This window comes from Amblyomma mixtum, chromosome 3 (genome assembly GCF_055824585.1).
Source record: "Amblyomma mixtum isolate Tamu chromosome 3, ASM5582458v1, whole genome shotgun sequence".
Taxonomy (NCBI): domain Eukaryota; kingdom Metazoa; phylum Arthropoda; class Arachnida; order Ixodida; family Ixodidae; genus Amblyomma; species Amblyomma mixtum.
The window spans coordinates 332,947,510-332,969,369 of NC_143014.1; the positions used below are offsets into that span (position 1 = coordinate 332,947,510).

Consider the following 21,860-nt stretch of genomic DNA (forward strand, 5'->3'; position numbering starts at 1 on the left):
TTTCAGAAACAAACCCAATGCAACGAAACCCCTTATCCTCCGTTTTTAAGAAATTTGCCAGGAATTATGTATTCTGGACAAACTACCTGATGTTGCCCAGAGACCCGAACCACTGCCACCTTGGTACACCTTTCCCAGTGTAGGCGACTACACACTGACACAATTTCAAAAAAGCAAACTCTGCGTGAACACATATTACAAGAATTTTTGGCGTTAGAAAAAAATGCAAAGAATGCTCAGCATTTTATACAGACGGTTCCAAAACAACACTTTACGTCGGAAGTGCTGTAGTGCAAGATAAATAGGAAAAAGTAGTAAGGTTGCCTCAGTGTGCATCAATTTTCTCAGCCGAATGTAATGCCATTTTGGTGGCTGTATCAAAAATAGTAAAAAAGAACATTCAAAGCAGTATTATCTACACGGACTCGCTGAGTGTAATCACAGCACTGAAAGCCAGAAATGTAAGAGAACCTTTAATAGGAGATATAATACATAACATAATAACTGCTGAAACACAAGGACATCAAATTAAGCTCTGTTGGATACCAAGCCATCTTGGAATTAGAGGCAATGAGATGGCTGATGCGTGCGGTGCTCAAGCTCGCCTTAAGGAAGTTAGGACTGTAAATATTACCCTGTGCAGATTGCATAAAGTTAGTTAAAAATGAACTTAAAGAAAAATGGCAGTCTGTATGGAATAGTGAAGAAAATAACAAACTACATTTAGTAAAACCTATTCTGGGAGATTGGAGATCATGCAGGCACCAGGAACGTTTTATAGAGGCAATTTTATGCTGCCTGTGCATCGGACACACAGACCTAACAGTTAACTTTTTACTAAAAAAAACAAGACAAACGTTTATGTGAGAAATGTGGAGATGAACTCACTGTAAGTAACATCCTATTCTTGTGCACAAAACTCGAATGGCTAAGGGAAAATTATTTTACTGTATTTTACAATGAACGCATTCCCTTCCACCCCAATTTACTTTTAGGACATAATCCACTTGCAGGCACCTCATCTGTTTTTAGATTCCTGAAAGAAACGGCGATATTAAACAAAATAAAGTATCACAGAGCCATTAATTTCTCAAATTTCCTACCCCGTGCTTTGACGCATTTGGTGATGCACCTCATCCATTCTTCTCACGCCTGAGAAGAAGGCTGAGGTCTTTGTTTTAATATGTTGGGCTCCTCAGAGTCCTTGTCCGCACAAGGACTGTCGCTGAGGACACCCAATTTTTGAAAAATTATACCATGTGTTTGGCGCATGATAGTCTGTGTTGCTTATGTGCCATAAAACCCAATACAATACAATACTACCTAAAGCTGCACTAAAGACAAATGCTCCTAATTGCTCTCAACTGTAAAGTGCAGAATTAATGAGCACTCACCAACAATAACCTTGAAGAGCTCCATGCCCACTAAAGCCTTCTTCTCCTTCTGTCCGTACAAACTGTAGTTAACACCCACGGAGTCATGGAGAAGGTGCTTCAGCATATTGGCTGTATTATTGCGCACAGTGGTGCCACCGATGTGTGAGAGATCCTTGCGCTGTTGCAAAGTAGCCAAGCATTACCTTGTGCAATATTAGAGAATCCATGCCCTGCTTACCAGTTGCTTGCGAGCTGCCTCAGAGTTTTTCAGGTTCCTCTCTGCTTCCTCCACATCATTTACAGTCATCAAAGGGTAACTGTGCCATGCAGGCTCCTCAACATCAACCTCACCTGAACAAATAATGAAATTATGACCTCATTCAGTGCTTTTATAAATGCTATTTCTTTTAGAATTCTATATGTGTTGCCACTGAAAAAGAAGAACTGAAATACAAATAAAACATACCAAAACTTTAAGGCTACGATTTCTTTTTACTCAACTATAAGAATAATTCTGAAGACAGCTTTGTATGAACTATTATGATCTACCGACAGCTATATGTACTTTTTCACATCAACTAAATTTACTACTTTCATCTCGTAAGTAATGCCTCACTGAGATCAAAATCTAATCAGCCCAAAAAAGTGATAAAGCCATTAGGTAATTTGCTTGAAGTGATTAGGAAAATTGTCAGGAGGAACTCGCTCTCAGTTTTAAACTTTTCAACAGATTAAACATTTTAAACAAGGCCTATGAAACTCCTAAACTGAAAATTGAATTTACTAAAAGTGAAAACATTAAAGTTACACTATCAACTATTAGCAAAAAAAATCTTGCACAGGCCACTTAAATGAACTGCTTCAATAGAGCAGGGAACATGCACAATTTAAATGCCTTCACTTGATATTTCAGTCCTGATCACGGCTGCCAAGCTTTCATGATCATATCTTGAAAGTATAAGAAATAGGCAGAAAGCAAGCACTCTATTATCAGTTTGAACAAAGGAAATAATGCAATATCAGAGAAGATTGATTTCTGCTAAAAGTAACATTTGACTTCCTGCAGTGAGTCTGATTTAACCAGGACCTATACAAATTTTGGCATTGGCAAGTGAGCATCTCAATACAATATGGCAGGATGCAATTTAAAACAAACTCCACACCATTTTTATAATGCTGACTTGTGCATAAAATAGAGCAAACATATATCATGCAAGTTCTTTTACCAAGGCATTAAATACTAATTAAAGCAGTGCAGATATTCAGTGCTTAGGGTGCACATCTTACCTTCTTCAGATGAAACATTGGTTAAAGGGTCTCTTAATGTGTCGTCTGAAAGAAAAATAAACTGGTCTATTTCCAAAGAATCCAAAGTAAATGGGGTCAGATATTTGAAGCATTGCATTACCAAGAAATTGAGCTCCAGCCATCAGTTCATGTGTGCAGTTTCCTTAAAAAGAAAATTGTACAGCAACAATGAACCAGATCTCTACATGCATTCCAGACATACGGCTGAACTGTTAGACATTACTCTCAATGCTTACCTCGTGCACTCTGTGCAACTCCCTGTGGTGGGACTGTGGATGCAACCCAAACTGAAAGAATAAATGCAACAATTCAATGGGATAAACAAAAGAAAACATGCTGGCATTGATATCATTTCACTGTGGTAAGGAAGGGTGCTGGCACACTGCATCATACTGTATTGGCCTGGCTGGCTGTCTTGTGGCAAGCAAGAGAGTCTTCCTACCAAGAACAAGGATACTGCACTAGGACTTCAGCAAACCATCTCTCTGGTTATGAACTTATGCAGAGTGCCCAGGGTAAGTTTTAGCTGGCATTTTAGTTCCTAGTGCATAAGGCCCTGCAGAGAATCTCCACCAAAGAAGCACAAGCAAGCCATCAAGAAATCAAAATAATGAATGAGATGGGATGATCATGCAGTGGCATCAATCCCCTGCCATGAATCAGGGAGCTGGCATGTCTTATCTTACCAGAACGCTGTGACTGCAGTGAACGAGTGTGACCTTCTGAAAAACACAAGAGCAAAAGCACCAAGGCTTAAGCGAACCAGCTCTTCCAACCAATTTGCCAGCAAGAACTTACCTGAGGCAGTCCGCAAAGCCCTTTGCGGTGAGCCTGGATGAAAGAACAAAATTGGAACGACATCAAACAATCAAAGAAATGAATGAGATAAAAGACACGTATGTGGTGTTATCATTCCCCAGCACTGAACCAAGGAGTCGACACGACAGATCTTACCAGAAAATTGCAACTGGAGTGAATGAGTGTGGCTTTCTGCAAAGCATAAGAACAAATGTGCTAAGGCTTCAGTGAACCAGCTCTCCAAACTAATATGCCGTTAATAGCTTACCAAGGGTACTCCGCAAAAGCTCCCGTGGCAGGTCTCGATCAAAGAAACAGAAATGCAAAGGCATCAAAACGATTTAAATGATGAAAAAAATCCCTGCAGTGTGCCATCATTGCCCTAATAGGGAGCACGGAGTTGCCATACAAGATCTTACCAGATTGGCTTGGCTGGCTATGCTGTACTGAGTAAGAATGGCTCCCTGCAAAGTGCAGGTACAAAGGCTTAAGCAAAATGCTTTCCTTGGTCCTGAGCACATGTTGCATCTGCTCAAACACAAAGACAACTGAAATGCCTTACAGGGTCTACTTTGGACACTGCGAAGAACCAGAACATCTACGAAACAAGTAGAAATGAAAGGATGGAATCGAACTCATCCATGTATTGGTATTTCATGAGTACTTAAGCAGCGTACTATTAACTATAACATGTGATTGTTAGTCCAGCATTGTCCTGTGTACTTCTCCTCCATGTTTTCGTGTGTTTTTATCGCTGGTCCCGTCAAGGGTGTGCGAACACTGGATAATATTCTTTAACTTCCGGCTTCAGTGAATGTAATGTAAAAACAATTTGATTTTAATTTATTTTAAGAGATACGACAAACGTTCATAGATGTGTTATGAACTTACCCGTGTTGTCACTTTCTCCCCTCTGCGGACTCCTGCAAAAGTTTTCATAACTGGTGCCATTGTTACAGTAGAACAAAATAACCATTATCTTTGGAGACGGAAAGGTGGCTCCGGAAGGACAAAACACTGAGCTCCAGTCTCGTCATCATCATATGAGCTGGACAGCAGCAAGAATCTTTGTCGTTTGCCTCGCCCTTTTTCTATCAAAGTGTCATTCAGTATGAGAAAAAAATTTACTCGAAATAAAGAAACCAGAAGCACATACCCTGATCTGTTGACGCTTCCAAATGGTCTGTATCTTCTGCATTACGCAGTTTTTGTCGTGCTTTGTCATACTTTTCTATAGAAAGCATTTAATTTCTTTCATCAAGCAGTTTACTGACAAACACTTGGCTATAAATTGCGAGTAATTTATTCTAGTATAGCATCAGATAGCAATGGCTTAGTGGTCTGCCTATCTTGAGGTAGGTGCAAAGTTTGACCCACTGCTTTTGCCTACTCACTAGCTTTACACTATTTACAAGCCTTCCCCTTGCCTGATGCTTGGGTTCTTTGTGTGAAATTCTTGGAAAAATGGGTGCCCCATGAAGTGCAGACTATTCTTAGGAGTGACGCTCTTAACAAGCTATTGTGAAAGCAATAAATCATAGCTAATTACATATTGAAAGAAACCTAGCAGTTATTACTGACATGCTGGGCAAGATGTTGAGTCACATAAAAGTTTCGGTTCCCAAACTAAACCGGTGCACTGCTCTTCACGTCTCTACACAAGAAAGCCAAGCTCGCATGAACCTTGGTGCATTTTCCTAGCTAGTATGTTGTGCATGTATGCTTCCAATGCAAAGCCCATAGGCTCCCATGTTTTTTGCAGGCATTCCATATTTCTTTGCCTCTAAAATGTTTTCTGCATTCTGAAGGAAACCGTATCAGTGGAACTTCATTGCATGCATATATGCACAACTGGAATGCACAACTGGAATGTACACTGCAAGTATGTGTGCCAGAGCACTAACTTGTGCCTCACCATATTGATCTTCTGACCAAAGCTCTTGCTGCAGTGTATGCATTTGTATGGCTTTTCGCATGCAAGAGTGTGAATGTGGTCCTCCTGGATGAACTTTCTAGAAAAGGTCTTGCTGCAATGTCTGCACTGAAAAGGCCACTCACCGCTGTGTCTTCTCATCATTCTTAAATTGAATGTAAACAGCTGCGGCATAGTCAAACACAGGGCACAGGAACCCTGCCTGCCTGCTTGTGATTTCTTTGAAGGTCACGAGCTCAATGCACTCCCAGTATTGGCTGAGCCTGCACAATGCATTAAAGCATGTTTTCTAAATGAGGGATATGCCCTATTGATTTTTTGGAAGCACTTTTAAAGGAAGACAAATGAAGCAGGTCTTTTAAGCAGGTGTTCTAGTATTTCATAAAAAGGATGCCACAGTCAGTGCATTAAAGCCAGACCATAAACAAATCTTCTTTTCACAAGTCGGCATGGTGCTGAACAGTGCACACGAAAGCACATCTGTGGCATCAAGAAGCTCCACAGTTCATAGCTAAAGACCTTTTTCAAGTAAATATCACTTACATGTTCTAATAAAACTTTCCAGTTACTCTTTCAGGCATCCTTTGTGTAAAGTTAGTAAATATGTGTGAGCACACACAATAAAATACCGAAAAAATCAATAAATTGCGAGGCACAGGATTTGATTTTGAAGTATATGTCAAAAATAAGTGCACTCTCTGATTTGCACTACCAGTGTGAAATAATGATAACGAAAGCAGGTATGGGGCAATGCATACAAACAGCACCTTACAAATACTTTGAAGCGCGTTCCAGCAGCAAAAAAGTGGCAGATGCTAGCAGAAACTGCTGGTCTTAATGCAAAGTGAACATGCCGCCGCGGTGGCTCAGTGGCTATGGTGCTCGGCTGCTGTCCCGAAAGACGCGGGTTCGATCCCGGCCGCGGCGGTTGAATTTCTTTGGAGGAGAAATTCGAGGCCCGTGTACTGTGCGATGTCAGTGCACGTTAAAGAACCCCAGGTGGTCGAAATTTCCGGAGCCCTCCACTACGGCGTCTCTCATAGCCTTAGTCGCTTTGGGACGTTAAACCCCATAAAACCAAACCAAACCAAAGTGAACATAATGTAAGAGATCATTTATTTGGAGTGCATGGAAACATCAACGGAGATTGAACAAATCAAAGTAGCTAAAGCAAACAATGTTGATGATGATGATACACGTTATGGTGCATAGGTTGCACTTTTCTGAATAGCGCTGTGGCACAAAGTATACTTTTTGTTACACAAGGTGGGATCAGATACCCATTTTCCAAGCATTTGGCAAACCATCACATAAAACCTCAAGTTTAAAACTAAACTGCCTCAGATTTGTTACAGTGGTAAGCAAATGTGCAAATGCACATGACAACAAATAAAGACACACTCTTGAACACATTGAACTGTAGTGAAAAGGAGGAATGGCTTTGTCAAAAGTGATCCACTGACTAGTAACTTGCCTTTCATCGACTATGGCACAGAAGCCTATATTGTGATAAAAAGGTAATATCTTATCACTGCCCGAATGTTCTGGTTATTGCTACTTATGCGCTTTGCTCTTTTAGACTGTCCACAAACACAAAGAGAACTGTGACAAGATTATTGAGACCAGTAGAAAAAAAATACATCAGCCATAAACAAAGAAATTAATGCTGATGTTCTCATAGGGATTAGGACACCAGTGATAAATTAGGATCATGAAAGGAACTGGATTGTTGCAGTGCTTCTTTTATAATTCGAGTACCTGTGCTGCGTATGTAACCTGACTTTAAGGCACTGGATCTGAACGCCGCCCTTACAAGCAATTATTCTGATGCTTCCAACTACATTCAACTTGCATACAAGAGAGTGCAAGCTCAGCACTTCTTTGACCCTTAAAGGTGCACTGAAGAGGAATCTGAACTTGTCTTCTTGCCGCGGGAACTCGATCTACACGTTCCTGGCATTCTTAGAAGCTGCGACTTATTGCCCTGTGTGGCCAATTTCCCTAATTAAATCGAATTAACGCCCGGCTCCCGCCTTTTTTTTTGAATTCTGCCTCGTACGGTGGGCGGAGTCGACCAACGCGTGGAGTGCCTTTCACCCAGTCCCGTGGCGGCTTGCCGCTCTGCCATCGGCGGAGTAATACGTAGTAGTCCGTAGTAGCAAATAGTCCGCGCGTATTTTTATTTCTGCGGGCTTATTTTGCGGCTATATTATCTGCGAATGAAACTATTTATTCATGGAAACCTAAAAAACAAAATTTAGCGAAAGCAAAGCCTCCACGGAGCTGGCTGAAAGGAACTTCACGCGTTGGCCGACTCCGCCCATCGTACGAGGCAGAATTCAAAAAAAAAGGGCGGGAGCCGGACGTTAATTCGATTTAATTGGGGAAATCGGCCATACAGGGCAATAAGTTGCAGTTTCTAAGAATGCTAGGAACGTGTAGATCGAGTTCCCGCGGCAAAAAGACAAGTTCAGAATCCTCTTCAGTGCACCTTTAAGGTGACCGTTAGGACAAAGTTTGATCTACAGTTCCCAAATGCAGAGCATTCTACAGATTTAAACTCATTAGTTTCACTGACAATTTCTTGTTCATATACTCAAAATCGTGAGTGATACAATTCCCACACTTTTTCTGCTACAAAATGCATTACTAGACAAGAAAGTTTTCAATATGGTATGTTTACTGACCATTTTGGCACCAGAGGGACACAGTGTTGAAGAGGTCGGCCAACTCTGGCCACAGCTCACGCTTGCAAGCTGCCGTGTAGCCCTGGGAAAAGGGTGAAGACGCGTAAGCCAGTGGTGGGTGCTGCTCCGTAAACTCCAAACATCATAAGCTCTTGTGCGTGCAAAATTCGAGCCAGTGCCTTTGGAGAAGCTATTTCAAACGATAACTGCAGCAATTATTTGGGTATCAGTCAGGGAATTAACTGGGAATAATGGGGAATCTACCTGAATAACTTGGGTTCACACAAAAGAGCTTAGACATCCCTGTATTGCAACAACTTATAGCAACGTTACGAAGCAGCAAGGATAAGCAAGACGATTGGTAGTGTGTGCCTAATCATTTTTGTCGTCCTTGTTCATTCTCAGCGTGGTGATTGTTCCTAACTTACGTACCTAGATACAGTGAACACGCCATCATGTGGCCGTACAACTTAATTTTGCTCCACATTTCATGCTTCATGATCATCATGTTTTTGCCAAACAAAAACAGAATCATACATCCCACACGTCACCAACTGTTCACATACTTGGATGTGGGTGTGGAGGTGTGTGTAGGTGCGAAGTTAAACTGCATGTGGGTGTGAAGGTGAATTGACAGGTGATATGTTCTTGTGAAGGTCTTTCTGCAGTGAGTGCACTCGAATGTCCTCTTGCCTGTGCGCATGCGAATGTGCCTCACCATGTTGACCTTCTGGCAGAAGCTCTTGCTGCAGTGTGTGCACTTTTATGGCTTTTCGCCTGCAAGGGCAGGAAGGTGGTCCTCTAGGATGAACTTTCTAGAAAAGGTCTTGCTGCAAAATCTGTACTGAAAAGGCCACTCACCGCTGTGTGTCCTCTGATGATTCTTAAAGTGAATATGAACAGCTGTGGCATAGCCACACACAGGGCGCAGGAACCGCTGCCTGCCAAAACAAAAGAAAACATGCTGGCATTGATATCATTTCACTGTGGTAAGGAAGAGTGCTGGCACACTGCATCATACCGTATTGGCCTGGCTGGCTCTCTTGTGGCAAGCAAGAGAGTCTTCCTACCAAGAACAAGAATACTGCACTAGGACTTCAGCAAACCATCTCTCTGGTTATGAATTTATGCATTAGGAACTAAAATGCCAGCAAAACTTACCCCGGGCACTCTGCATAAGGCCCCGCCGAGAATCTCCACCAAAGAAGCACAAGCAAGAAGACATCAAGAAATCAAAATAATGAATGAGATGGGATGATCATGCAGTGGCATCAATCCCCTGCCATGAATCAGGGAGCTGGCATGTCTTATCTTACCAGAACGCTGTGACTGCAGTGAACGAGTGTGACCTTCTGAAAAACACAAGAGCAAAAGCACCAAGGCTTAAGCGAACCAGCTCTTCCAACCAATTTGCCAGCAAGAACTCACCTGAGGCAGTCCGCAAAGACCTTTGCGGTGAGCCTGGATCAAAGAACAAAATTGGAACGACATCAAACAATCAAAGAAATGAATGAGATAAAAGACACGTATGTGGTGTTATCATTCCCCAGCACTGAACCAAGGAGTTGACACGACGGATCTTACCAGAACATTGCAACTGCAGTGAATGAGTGTGGCTTTCTGCAAAGCATAAGAACAAATGTGCTAAGGCTTCAGTGAACCAGCTCTCCAAACTAATATGCCGTCAATAGCTTACCAAGGGTACTCCGCACAAGCTCTCGTGGCACGTCTCGATCAAAGAAACAGAAATGCAAAGGCATCAAAACGATTTAAATGATGAAAAAAATCCCTGCAGTGTGCCATCATTGCCCTAATAGGGAGCACGGAGTTGCCATACAAGATCTTACCAGATTGGCTTGGCTGGCTATGCTGTACTGAGTAAGAATGGCTCCCTGCAAAGTGCAGGTACAAAGGCTTAAGCAAAATGCTTTCCTTGGTCCTGAGCACATGTTGCATCTGCTCAAACACAAAGACAACTGAAATGCCTTACAGGGTCTACTTTGGACACTGCGAAGAACCAGAACATCTACGAAACAAGTAGAAATGAAAGGATGGAATCGAACTCATCCATGTATTGGTATTTCATGAGTACTTAAGCAGCGTACTATTAACTATAACATGTGATTGTTAGTCCAGCATTGTCCTGTGTACTTCTCCTCCATGTTTTCGTGTGTTTTTATCGCTGGTCCCGTCAAGGGTGTGCAGAACACTGGATAATATTCTTTAACTTCCGGCTTCAGTGAATGTAATGTAAAAACAATTTGATTTTAATTTATTTTAAGAGATACGACAAACGTTCATAGATGTGTTATGAACTTACCCGTGTTGTCACTTTCTCCCCTCTGCGGACTCCTGCAAAAGTTTCCATAACTGGTGCCATTGTTACAGTAGAACAAAATAACCATTATCTTTGGAGACGGAAAGGTGGCTCCGGAAGGACAAAACACTGAGCTCCAGTCTCGTCATCATCATATGAGCTGGACAGCAGCAAGAATCTTTGTCGTTTGCCTCGCCCTTTTTCTATCAAAGTGTCATTCAGTATGAGAAAAAAATTTACTCGAAATAAAGAAACCAGAAGCACATACCCTGATCTGTTGACGCTTCCAAATGGTCTGTATCTTCTGCATTACGCAGTTTTTGTCGTGCTTTGTCATACTTTTCTATAGAAAGCATTTAATTTCTTTCATCAAGCAGTTTACTGACAAACACTTGGCTATAAATTGCGAGTAATTTATTCTAGTATAGCATCAGATAGCAATGGCTTAGTGGTCTGCCTATCTTGAGGTAGGTGCAAAGTTTGACCCACTGCTTTTGCCTACTCACTAGCTTTACACTATTTACAAGCCTTCCCCTTGCCTGATGCTTGGGTTCTTTGTGTGAAATTCTTGGAAAAATGGGTGCCCCATGAAGTGCAGACTATTCTTAGGTGTGACGCTCTTAACAAGCTATTGTGAAAGCAATAAATCATAGCTAATTACATATTGAAAGAAACCTAGCAGTTATCACTGACATGCTGGGCAAGATGTTGAGTCACATAAAAGTTTCGGTTCCCAAACTAAACCGGTGCACTGCTCTTCACGTCTCTACACAAGAAAGCCAAGCTCGCATGAACCTTGGTGCATTTTCCTAGCTAGTATGTTGTGCATGTATGCTTCCAATGCAAAGCCCATAGGCTCCCATGTTTTTTGCAGGCATTCCATATTTCTTTGCCTCTAAAATGTTTTCTGCATTCTGAAGGAAACCGTATCAGTGGAACTTCATTGCATGCATATATGCACAACTGGAATGCACAACTGGAATGTACACTGCAAGTATGTGTGCCAGAGCACTAACTTGTGCCTCACCATATTGATCTTCTGACCAAAGCTCTTGCTGCAATGTATGCATTTGTATGGCTTTTCGCGTGCAAGAGTGTGAATGTGGTCCTCCTGGATGAACTTTCTAGAAAAGGTCTTGCTGCAATGTCTGCACTTAAAAGGCCACTCACCGCTGTGTCTTCTCATCATTCTTAAATTGAATGTAAACAGCTGCGGCATAGTCAAACACAGGGCACAGGAACCCTGCCTGCCTGCTTGTGATTTCTTTGAAGGTCACGAGCTCAATGCACTCCCAGTATTGGCTGAGCCTGCACAATGCATTAAAGCATGTTTTCTAAATGAGGGATATGCCCTATTGATTTTTTGGGAGCACTTTTAAAGGAAGACAAATGGAGCAGGTCTTTTAAGCAGGTGTTCTAGTATTTCATAAAAAGGATGCCACAGTCAGTGCATTAAAGCCAGACCATAAACAAATCTTCTTTTCACAAGTCGGCATGGTGCTGAACAGTGCACACGAAAGCACATCTGTGGCATCAAGAAGCTCCACAGTTCATAGCTAAAGACCTTTTTCAAGTAAATATCACTTACATGTTCTAATAAAACTTTCCAGTTACTCTTTCAGGCATCCTTTGTGTAAAGTTAGTAAATATGTGTGAGCACACACAATAAAATACCGAAAAAATCAATACATTGCGAGGCACAGGATTTGATTTTGAAGTATATGTCAAAAATAAGTGCACTCTCTGATTTGCACTACCAGTGTGAAATAATGATAACGAAAGCAGGTATGGGGCAATGCATACAAACAGCACCTTACAAATACTTTGAAGCGCGTTCCAGCAGCAAAAAAGTGGCAGATGCTAGCAGAAACTGCTGGTCTTAATGCAAAGTGAACATAATGTAAGAGATCATTTATTTGGAGTGCATGGAAACATCAACGGAGATTGAACAAATCAAAGTAGCTAAAGCAAACAATGTTGATGATGATGATACACGTTATGGTGCATAGGTTGCACTTTTCTGAATAGCGCTGTGGCACAAAGTATACTTTTTGTTACACAAGGTGGGATCAGATACCCATTTTCCAAGCATTTGGCAAACCATCACATAAAACCTCAAGTTTAAAACTAAACTGCCTCAGATTTGTTACAGTGGTAAGCAAATGTGCAAATGCACATGACAACAAATAAAGACACACTCTTGAACACATTGAACTGTAGTGAAAAGGAGGAATGGCTTTGTCAAAAGTGATCCACTGACTAGTAACTTGCCTTTCATCGACTATGGCACAGAAGCCTATATTGTGATAAAAAGGTAATATCTTATCACTGCCCGAATGTTCTGGTTATTGCTACTTATGCGCTTTGCTCTTTTAGACTGTCCACAAACACAAAGAGAACTGTGACAAGATTATTGAGACCAGTAGAAAAAAAATACATCAGCCATAAACAAAGAAATTAATGCTGATGTTCTCATAGGGATTAGGACACCAGTGATAAATTAGGATCATGAAAGGAACTGGATTGTTGCAGTGCTTCTTTTATAATTCGAGTACCTGTGCTGCGTATGTAACCTGACTTTAAGGCACTGGATCTGAACGCCGCCCTTACAAGCAATTATTCTGATGCTTCCAACTACATTCAACTTGCATACAAGAGAGTGCAAGCTCAGCACTTCTTTGACCCTTAAGGTGACCGTTAGGACAAAGTTTGATCTACAGTTCCCAAATGCAGAGCATTCTACAGATTTAAACTCATTAGTTTCACTGACAATTTCTTGTTCATATACTCAAAATCGTGAGTGATACAATTCCCACACTTTTTCTGCTACAAAATGCATTACTAGACAAGAAAGTTTTCAATATGGTATGTTTACTGACCATTTTGGCACCAGAGGGACACAGTGTTGAAGAGGTCGGCCAACTCTGGCCACAGCTCGCGCTTGCAAGCTGCCGTGTAGCCCTGGGAAAAGGGTGAAGACGCGTAAGCCAGTGGTGGGTGCTGCTCCGTAAACTCCAAACATCATAAGCTCTTGTGCGTGCAAAATTCGAGCCAGTGCCTTTGGAGAAGCTATTTCAAACGATAACTGCAGCAATTATTTGGGTATCAGTCAGGGAATTAACTGGGAATAATGGGGAATCTACCTGAATAACTTGGGTTCACACAAAAGAGCTTAGACATCCCTGTATTGCAACAACTTATAGCAACGTTACGAAGCAGCAAGGATAAGCAAGACGATTGGTAGTGTGTGCCTAATCATTTTTGTCGTCCTTGTTCATTCTCAGCGTGGTGATTGTTCCTAACTTACGTACCTAGATACAGTGAACACGCCATCATGTGGCCGTACAACTTAATTTTGCTCCACATTTCATGCTTCATGATCATCATGTTTTTGCCAAACAAAAACAGAATCATACATCCCACACGTCACCAACTGTTCACATACTTGGATGTGGGTGTGGAGGTGTGTGTAGGTGCGAAGTTAAACTGCATGTGGGTGTGAAGGTGAATTGACAGGTGATATGTTCTTGTGAAGGTCTTTCTGCAGTGAGTGCACTCGAATGTCCTCTTGCCTGTGCGCATGCGAATGTGCCTCACCATGTTGACCTTCTGGCAGAAGCTCTTGCTGCAGTGTGTGCACTTTTATGGCTTTTCGCCTGCAAGGGCAGGAAGGTGGTCCTCTAGGATGAACTTTCTAGAAAAGGTCTTGCTGCAAAATCTGTACTGAAAAGGCCACTCACCGCTGTGTGTCCTCTGATGATTCTTAAAGTGAATATGAACAGCTGTGGCATAGCCACACACAGGGCGCAGGAACCGCTGCCTGCCAAAACAAAAGAAAACATGCTGGCATTGATATCATTTCACTGTGGTAAGGAAGAGTGCTGGCACACTGCATCATACCGTATTGGCCTGGCTGGCTCTCTTGTGGCAAGCAAGAGAGTCTTCCTACCAAGAACAAGAATACTGCACTAGGACTTCAGCAAACCATCTCTCTGGTTATGAATTTATGCATTAGGAACTAAAATGCCAGCTAAAACTTACCCTGGGCACTCTGCATAAGGCCCCGCCGAGAATCTCCACCAAAGAAGCACAAGCAAGAAGACATCAAGAAATCAAAATAATGAATGAGATGGGATGATCATGCAGTGGCATCAATCCCCTGCCATGAATCAGGGAGCTGGCATGTCTTATCTTACCAGAACGCTGTGACTGCAGTGAACGAGTGTGACCTTCTGAAAAACACAAGAGCAAAAGCACCAAGGCTTAAGCGAACCAGCTCTTCCAACCAATTTGCCAGCAAGAACTCACCTGAGGCAGTCCGCAAAGACCTTTGCAGTGAGCCTGGATCAAAGAACAAAATTGGAACGACATCAAACAATCAAAGAAATGAATGAGATAAAAGACACGTATGTGGTGTTATCATTCCCCAGCACTGAACCAAGGAGTTGACACGACGGATCTTACCAGAACATTGCAACTGCAGTGAATGAGTGTGGCTTTCTGCAAAGCATAAGAACAAATGTGCTAAGGCTTCAGTGAACCAGCTCTCCTAACTAATATGCCGTCAATAGCTTACCAAGGGTACTCCGCACAAGCTCTCGTGGCACGTCTCGATCAAAGAAACAGAAATGCAAAGGCATCAAAACGATTTAAATGATGAAAAAAATCCCTGCAGTGTGCCATCATTGCCCTAATAGGGAGCACGGAGTTGCCATACAAGATCTTACCAGATTGGCTTGGCTGGCTATGCTGTACTGAGTAAGAATGGCTCCCTGCAAAGTGCAGGTACAAAGGCTTAAGCAAAATGCTTTCCTTGGTCCTGAGCACATGTTGCATCTGCTCAAACACACAGACAACTGAAATGCCTTACAGGGTCTACTTTGGACACTGCGAAGAACCAGAACATCTACGAAACAAGTAGAAATGAAAGGATGGAATCGAACTCATCCATGTATTGGTATTTCATGAGTACTTAAGCAGCGTACTATTAACTATAACATGTGATTGTTAGTCCAGCATTGTCCTGTGTACTTCTCCTCCATGTTTTCGTGTGTTTTTATCGCTGGTCCCATCAAGGGTGTGCAGAACACTGGATAATATTCTTTAACTTCCGGCTTCAGTGAATGTAATGTAAAAACAATTTGATTTTAATTTATTTTAAGAGGTACGACAAACGTTCATAGATGTGTTATGAACTTACCCGTGTTGTCACTTTCTCCCCTCTGCGGACTCCTGCAAAAGTTTCCATAACTGGTGCCATTGTTACAGTAGAACAAAATGACCATTATCTTTGGAGACGGAAAGGTGGCTCCGGAAGGTCAAAACACTGAGCTCCAGTCTCGTCATCATCATATGAGCTGGACAGCAGCAAGAATCTTTGTCGTTTGCCTCGCCCTTTTTCTATCAAAGTGTCATTCAGTATGAGAAAAAAATTTACTCGAAATAAAGAAACCAGAAGCACATACCCTGATCTGTTGACGCTTCCAAATGGTCTGTATCTTCTGCATTACGCAGTTTTTGTCGTGCTTTGTCATACTTTTCTATAAAAAGCATTTAATTTCTTTCATCAAGCAGTTTACTGACAAACACTTGGCTATAAATTGCGAGTAATTTATTCTAGTATAGCATCAGATAGCAATGGCTTAGTGGTCTGCCTATCTTGAGGTAGGTGCAAAGTTTGACCCACTGCTTTTGCCTACTCACTAGCTTTACACTATTTACAAGCCTTCCCCTTGCCTGATGCTTGGGTTCTTTGTGTGAAATTCTTGGAAAAATGGGTGCCCCATGAAGTGCAGACTATTCTTAGGTGTGACGCTCTTAACAAGCTATTGTGAAAGCAATAAATCATAGCTAATTACATATTGAAAGAAACCTAGCAGTTATCACTGACATGCTGGGCAAGATGTTGAGTCACATAAAAGTTTCGGTTCCCAAACTAAACCGGTGCACTGCTCTTCACGTCTCTACACAAGAAAGCCAAGCTCGCATGAACCTTGGTACATTTTCCTAGCTAGTATGTTGTGCATGTATGCTTCCAATGCAAAGCCCATAGGCTCCCATGTTTTTTGCAGGCATTCCATATTTCTTTGCCTCTAAAATGTTTTCTGCATTCTGAAGGAAACCGTATCAGTGGAACTTCATTGCATGCATATATGCACAACTGGAATGCACAACTGGAATGTACACTGCAAGTATGTGTGCCAGAGCACTAACTTGTGCCTCACCATATTGATCTTCTGACCAAAGCTCTTGCTGCAATGTATGCATTTGTATGGCTTTTCGCATGCAAGAGTGTGAATGTGGTCCTCCTGGATGAACTTTCTAGAAAAGGTCTTGCTGCAATGTCTGCACTGAAAAGGCCACTCACCGCTGTGTCTTCTCATCATTCTTAAATTGAATGTAAACAGCTGCGGCATAGTCAAACACAGGGCACAGGAACCCTGCCTGCCTGCTTGTGATTTCTTTGAAGGTCACGAGCTCAATGCACTCCCAGTATTGGCTGAGCCTGCACAATGCATTAAAGCATGTTTTCTAAATGAGGGATATGCCCTATAGATTTTTTGGGAGCACTTTTAAAGGAAGACAAATGAAGCAGGTCTTTTAAGCAGGTGTTCTAGTATTTCATAAAAAGGATGCCACAGTCAGTGCATTAAAGCCAGACCATAAACAAATCTTCTTTTCACAAGTCGGCATGGTGCTGAACAGTGCACACGAAAGCACATCTGTGGCATCAAGAAGCTCCACAGTTCATAGCTAAAGACCTTTTTCAAGTAAATATCACTTACATGTTCTAATAAAACTTTCCAGTTACTCTTTCAGGCATCCTTTGTGTAAAGTTAGTAAATATGTGTGAGCACACACAATAAAATACCGAAAAAATCAATACATTGCGAGGCACAGGATTTGATTTTGAAGTATATGTCAAAAATAAGTGCACTCTCTGATTTGCACTACCAGTGTGAAATAATGATAACGAAAGCAGGTATGGGGCAATGCATACAAACAGCACCTTACAAATACTTTGAAGCGCGTTCCAGCAGCAAAAAAGTGGCAGATGCTAGCAGAAACTGCTGGTCTTAATGCAAAGTGAACATAATGTAAGAGATCATTTATTTGGAGTGCATGGAAACATCAACGGAGATTGAACAAATCAAAGTAGCTAAAGCAAACAATGTTGATGATGATGATACACGTTATGGTGCATAGGTTGCACTTTTCTGAATAGCGCTGTGGCACAAAGTATACTTTTTGTTGCACAAGGTGGGATCAGATACCCATTTTCCAAGCATTTGGCAAACCATCACATAAAACCTCAAGTTTAAAACTAAACTGCCTCAGATTTGTTACAGTGGTAAGCAAATGTGCAAATGCACATGACAACAAATAAAGACACACTCTTGAACACATTGAACTGTAGTGAAAAGGAGGAATGGCTTTGTCAAAAGTGATCCACTGACTAGTAACTTGCCTTTCATCGACTATGGCACAGAAGCCTATATTGTGATAAAAAGGTAATATCTTATCACTGCCCGAATGTTCTGGTCATTGCTACTTATGCGCTTTGCTCTTTTAGACTGTCCACAAACACAAAGAGAACTGTGACAAGATTATTGAGACCAGTAGAAAAAAAATACATCAGCCATAAACAAAGAAATTAATGCTGATGTTCTCATAGGGATTAGGACACCAGTGATAAATTAGGATCATGAAAGGAACCGGATTGTTGCAGTGCTTCTTTTATAATTCAAGTACCTGTGCTGCGTACGTAACCTGACTTTAAGGCACTGGATCTGAACGCCGCCCTTACAAGCAATTATTCTGATGCTTCCAACTACATTCAACTTGCATACAAGAGAGTGCAAGCTCAGCACTTCTTTGACCCTTAAGGTGACCGTTAGGACAAAGTTTGATCTACAGTTCCCAAATGCAGAGCATTCTACAGATTTAAACTCATTAGTTTCACTGACAATTTCTTGTTCATATACTCAAAATCGTGAGTGATACAATTCCCACACTTTTTCTGCTACAAAATGCATTACTAGACAAGAAAGTTTTCAATATGGTATGTTTACTGACCATTTTGGCACCAGAGGGACACAGTGTTGAAGAGGTCGGCCAACTCTGGCCACAGCTCGCGCTTGCAAGCTGCCGTGTAGCCCTGGGAAAAGGGTGAAGACGCGTAAGCCAGTGGTGGGTGCTGCTCCGTAAACTCCAAACATCATAAGCTCTTGTGCGTGCAAAATTCGAGCCAGTGCCTTTGGAGAAGCTATTTCAAACGATAACTGCAGCAATTATTTGGGTATCAGTCAGGGAATTAACTGGGAATAATGGGGAATCTACCTGAATAACTTGGGTTCACACAAAAGAGCTTAGACATCCCTGTATTGCAACAACTTATAGCAACGTTACGAAGCAGCAAGGATAAGCAAGACGATTGGTAGTGTGTGCCTAATCATTTTTGTCGTCCTTGTTCATTCTCAGCGTGGTGATTGTTCCTAACTTACGTACCTAGATACAGTGAACACGCCATCATGTGGCCGTACAACTTAATTTTGCTCCACATTTCATGCTTCATGATCATCATGTTTTTGCCAAACAAAAACAGAATCATACATCCCACACGTCACCAACTGTTCACATACTTGGATGTGGGTGTGGAGGTGTGTGTAGGTGCGAAGTTAAACTGCATGTGGGAGTGAAGGTGAATTGACAGGTGATATGTTCTTGTGAAGGTCTTTCTGCAGTGAGTGCACTCGAATGTCCTCTTGCCTGTGCGCATGCGAATGTGCCTCACCATGTTGACCTTCTGGCAGAAGCTCTTGCTGCAGTGTGTGCACTTTTATGGCTTTTCGCCTGCAAGGGCAGGAAGGTGGTCCTCTAGGATGAACTTTCTAGAAAAGGTCTTGCTGCAAAATCTGTACTGAAAAGGCCACTCACCGCTGTGTGTCCTCTGATGATTCTTAAAGTGAATATGAACAGCTGTGGCATAGCCACACACAGGGCGCAGGAACCGCTGCCTGCCAAAACAAAAGAAAACATGCTGGCATTGATATCATTTCACTGTGGTAAGGAAGAGTGCTGGCACACTGCATCATACCGTATTGGCCTGGCTGGCTCTCTTGTGGCAAGCAAGAGAGTCTTCCTACCAAGAACAAGAATACTGCACTAGGACTTCAGCAAACCATCTCTCTGGTTATGAATTTATGCATTAGGAACTAAAATGCCAGCTAAAACTTACCCCGGGCACTCTGCATAAGGCCCCGCCGAGAATCTCCACCAAAGAAGCACAAGCAAGAAGACATCAAGAAATCAAAATAATGAATGAGATGGGATGATCATGCAGTGGCATCAATCCCCTGCCATGAATCAGGGAGCTGGCATGTCTTATCTTACCAGAACGTTGTGACTGCAGTGAACGAGTGTGACCTTCTGAAAAACACAAGAGCAAAAGCACCAAGGCTTAAGAGAACCAGCTCTCCCAACCAATTTGCCAGCAAGAACTCACCTGAGGCAGTCTGCAAAGACCTTTTCAGTGAGCCTGGATCAAAGAACAAAATCGGAAAGACATCAAACAATCAAAGAAATGAGTGAGATGAAAGGCACGCATGCGATGCTATCATTCCCCAGCACTGAACCAAGGAGTTGACATGACGGATCTTACCAGAACATTGCGACTGCAGTGAATGAGTGTGGCTTTCAGTAAAGCATAAGAACAAATGTGCTAAGGCTTCAGCGAACCAGCTCTCTAAACCAATATGCTGGCAATAGCTTACCAAGGGTACTCCGCACAAGCTCCCGTGGCCAGTCTGGATCAAAGAAACACAAATGCGAAGGCAACAAAGCGATTTAAATGATGAAAAAAAAAATCCCTGCAGTCGTACTTGTGGATGTCTGCAAAGTAAGTGGCCTGCTGTGTATGGCACCCTCCGAAAATGTATAGCTCTTCATTGTACACGAAGGCTGCGTGCCCTTTCCAGCCCATGGGGGTAGTGCTTTGTAGTATGTGGGAGTGCACTCAAGTTGAGGTAGTCGTTTCCATGTACTACACTGTGTTGTCGCAGATGCCACTGTCAAAAGGAGGGTTTATCTGGACACCACCCTACACTTTTATGCAGGTCCTGATGGCAGACATGGTGTGGAAATTATGCTGAGCCCAGACCTCATCACTGTTGGGGTTACAACGCCTTTCCATGGTACCTAATTCAAGGACCCCCAAATCTGACCAGTGGTTAGAGATCCGTAAGATATACTTGCGGTTACCTACTACGCAAGCTGTGTTGCCATGAACCAATGTAGGCACCTCACCGGACACCTCCGGACGGCTACATTGCCAAGGTGTTGCTGTCGGAGCGGTAAAGGACATTGCTCAAAGCCAAGGTGTACGGGGCGCCCAACAGATACGTGCAGTGGCCACAAGCTACAATGGCACAGCTGGAAATGTCAATCGGCTTGCCGCGGGGAGTTGCGTTTTCACTGCATGCCGCCAGTATGATAGGGTTTCGAAGATGAAGAGATTGCTGCTGTGAACTCTTCATTCGAGATTTGAATTTCTTGCAATGCAAATTTGAAATGCGTTCATAACATTATGTAAATGCAACAGTTGTCAAGCTCAAATACTCACATGGATTTCAGCTTGTCAAATATCTTAAAATTCACTGCAGTGTTTTGTAAATTATGAAACTGCTGCACTTCAACCCCTATTTTGTATATGTGTCACATCCATTCAGATTCACCTCACTCTGAGGTGCTGAAGCTGCTGCACTCCATCCTCATGAGACAGCTGGAGCACTCGTCTCAGCCGAACTATTTAACTTCGTGGGTGAAAGCAAAAACGACTTTTCTAGATGATGATGAAGATGACTGCATTGAGGTGCCACATGGAATCAAGGAATTCTTGGAGTTCCACAAGAAATTGTCAACCTCAGCATCCATGAAAAATCTACTGGTAATTTTTTGTTTTATTGCTTGGAACGTATTGTGGTACTGCAATGACAATGTGCTGGAATGTGCACTTTTGGGTATGCTTGAGAAAAATCACTTCTTTCACAGTCTCCGGCGGGCGCGCCGGAAACGCCCTATTATCTGCAGAGGCCTTACTGCTTGCGCATTGTTGCCGCATAGCTTGAGCATCAAATGGTGTCCAATGTGCTCCTTCTTTTTAATCAGCCATACATGCACTTCTTCGGTATGCTGCTTATAAAGCAAAAGTATTTGGTTTTGCAACCTTCTCTAATTTATAAATCCTCACAGAGGGCGTTGCAGCATGCAGACGTTAGTGAGTGGCGACACCACGGTGTATCCCGAGCATCCGCAGGGACATCCCCGCTGGGGGATGATGGTGAGCAGTGCGTCACCACGGACCCGAACACCCGTGCCTGGTCGCACGAGGAATCGCCGTATCTGGGGAAAAGGGGATCCTGGTGGTTGAGCCAATGCAGAGC

General features: G+C 42.4%; 3 pseudogenes; all 3 read right to left on the reverse strand.

Moving 5' to 3' along the window:
• Positions 1 to 3,278: 3,278 nt before the first annotated feature.
• On the reverse strand, positions 3,279 to 8,823 carry LOC149355980 (uncharacterized; annotated as a pseudogene).
• Positions 8,824 to 9,326: 503 nt separating this feature from the next.
• LOC149355981 (uncharacterized) lies at positions 9,327 to 14,019 on the reverse strand (annotated as a pseudogene).
• A 504-nt stretch (positions 14,020 to 14,523) lies between these two features.
• Positions 14,524 to 20,401, reverse strand: LOC149355982 (uncharacterized; annotated as a pseudogene).
• Between the last annotated feature and the right edge of the window lie 1,459 nt (positions 20,402 to 21,860).